Source organism: Panthera onca, chromosome F2, assembly GCF_046562875.1.
Source record: "Panthera onca isolate mPanOnc1 chromosome F2, mPanOnc1 haplotype 2, whole genome shotgun sequence".
Lineage (NCBI taxonomy): Eukaryota > Metazoa > Chordata > Mammalia > Carnivora > Felidae > Panthera > Panthera onca.
Window position 1 is genome coordinate 10,028,190 of NC_138356.1, and position 2,956 is coordinate 10,031,145.

The window sequence follows — 2,956 nt, forward strand, 5'->3', positions numbered from 1 at the left end:
TACACTCACCATGACCGGGCAATTGAATTCCCAGGCATTTACCCCAAGAGATGAGAATGTATGTTCCCATAAAGATTTGTACTTGAACGTTCAGCACCTTATTCATAATAGCTAAGAACTCTTCGATAATAGCCTAGTGGATAAACAGATTGTGGTATATTTCCATAATAGGATGCCATGCGCCAATGGAAAAAAAAAAATGAACTGTGATACCTCTAACACCCTGGTCGAAGCTAAAATAATTATCTGAGCAAAAGCAGTGAGGCAGGAAAGGGTGAATGGTGTATAATCTCATTTTATGAAATTCTAGAACAGAAAAAACAGGGTATGGTAACAGAAAGTGGGTCAGGGCATGGCCCAGGTTTGCCGTACAGGTGGCAGGGAGATTGACTTCACACGGACAAGAGGGAATGTTTTGCGGTAATGCTCCGTATCTCAACGCTGGTAGAAATTGCATGGTTGTATGTTTGTGTCAAAGCTCATCACAATGCACATTTAAAATGGGTGTGCTTTGCACACCTGAAACTAATAGAACACTGTATGTTACCTGCATTGGAATTTCAATAACTAAATACATAAATATGCTCTATTGTATGTAAGTTACACCTCAATGAGTTTAACATAGTTCAAGTGTACGTGCAGAAATAGAAAAAAATTCCAGGTGCACATATATCAGTGTTATAACGCCCAGGCAGCAGAGTTGTGGCTGATTTTTACTTCCTTGATCTTGTTCTTCTGTGTAATCTAGCATTTCCATTAGTATACATAATGTTAGTGATAAAGAAGATTAAAAGTAAAAGTAATATCCATTCATTTAAAAAAAAAGCCATGGATATAGCTTTTTCATCCCCTGTAGTAATTTTCTTATTTAATCATGAGATTCTGGTTAGGCTGATGCATCACTTAAGCAGCTACCGAGCCCAGGTCCCCAGTAGGAGCGAATTGAACGGAAATGTTGGGTTCACTTTGGTCATCACCAGGACCTACACTGCCTGATCTGCTGCCTCTTGAGAATCATTCGGAATGTTCTCCATCAAGCCTCTTTTTCTGAGCCCTATCTACTAGGCTGTACCTAGTTTTAGAGCTCTGCAAGGCCTGTCAAGGAAAAATCCAGAGACGGACAGTAGTTCCAGAGTCAAAAACAGATTCTATCCAAGAACCATCGCAACAGGGGAAACCAAATCTCAGTATAGACCTAGGCTCAGCTCCACATACAGCAAGGAAAATTGGGCGTTTGTGGCCAAGGAGCAGCGTAAAAATTACTAAGAGGTGACGTGGGGATGGGGGAAAGGGGTTTCTGGCTAAACCAATTTGGCAGGATGCTTGCAGAAGGCAGGCAGGGTGAGCAGATAGCATGTGGGGTGGGGGGCTGGAGGGTGAGGAATGTGATCAGATATCAAGGGTGGTCAGATACTGAGGGCAGGGTAGTCTCACTAAACTGACTTCGCAGGATTCCTGCTCTTGAGATCAGGGCCCAAGGACGGGGCCCAGTCCAAAGAGGGCTTGAAGGAGCCTGATGAAAGTTAACTCTTTGTCGAGTGTCTTTTCTCGTCCCACTTCAAATTGCGTGCCCTGTGTTGGCAGGTTCTTTCCCATACGACCCGAGTGGGTAACAACTCCTGGCAGGGCAGGGCCACAGCCCTTTCCAGGGCCCTGTGTGTGCCCCTTGCTGGTGAGAGAGCTCCTCTCTCCTCACATGGTGCTGATACTTGCTTCCTGGGAAGAGGCCCAAATCTGGGGGGATCCCTTTGTGCAGTTTTCCCTCCTGTTCCGTTCACTCCTTGAACTCTTTCTTTCCTTTTTTGGCTAGCTTCTGCTCTCGTCTTAAGATCGGAGGAGGCATTCCTTCCCTCACCCAGAAAGACAGAGGATACAGAAGCCTTACTTAATCCTTGTCACTTCCTGATTCCTCTGGCATCCCAGGCCTTTGGGGTGTGCCTCCTCCAAGAAAGATAAAGAAAACATCTAGTCTCTCTTGTACAGCACAGGAGACTCCTCCGGGCCAGGGTGACAGGCCTGACAAATGGAATCGAGGACAATGGGTGGATTCCCAGACAGAGAAAGGAAACTTATTACACCCCGGGAAGCCAGCCAGACAGAAGGCGGCGAGCGGGCAAAGGGTTCCCTATACGTCTTCCCGTCTTGCCCTCCGGGGTCTCTTCCGATGCCATTTTCCTCAGTCTTCTAACCACCATGTCAACAAACCCTAAGGAATTGCTGAGATGGTGCATTTTCAGAGAGTGTAGACAGGAGACTTGCACCGCCTGCTTCACTGGTGCTTCTGCTCCCACGATGGGGCAGGGGGTCACCGCATAGGAGATCAAGTCCTGGTGGCACTGAGGCCAGACTGGCATCCGTGACAAGTTCCGGGCTGTGGAAACTCGGCCCCAGGTGCCTGCGAAGTCTCCCAGACACGTGTTTACCTGGAGGGGCGTCGTTACATCGATTCCCTGTCTCCCCCAGTATAACGCACTGCCTTCTTGACTCTGAGTATGTGCTTGCGGGTAGAAGGAAGACGGGGGGACACCGTCATCTCGATAGGACTCCTATGGTTAGAGATCCGTCGCTAAATGATAGTCAATTTCTTTAGTTCTCATAGAAAAGAATAAACCTGAATTTAGTGCTAATGGGAATTTAGAAAGGCTGCAAGCCCAGCAAGGTCACTTTCATATTCAGTATTTGAGAAGAGGGTCTGTAAATGATGGCACAGGCCTTTGAATGGTGGGGAAATACACCCTCTGGTCCCGCACTAGGTATTTTCCACGAGCGAGGGCTCCTTGCTGAACAGGGGGTTTAATGGCAGAGAGACACAGCGCAATGCAAATATTATGCCAAATTCACATCCAAGGGATTGGGAAATGCAAGCTTCTCCTCTTTCCCTTTGCCTTTCCCTGTTACATTTAAAGGGGGAGCTTCACAACATGCCCTGTCTGTGATCAGTAGCTCACGCAAGACA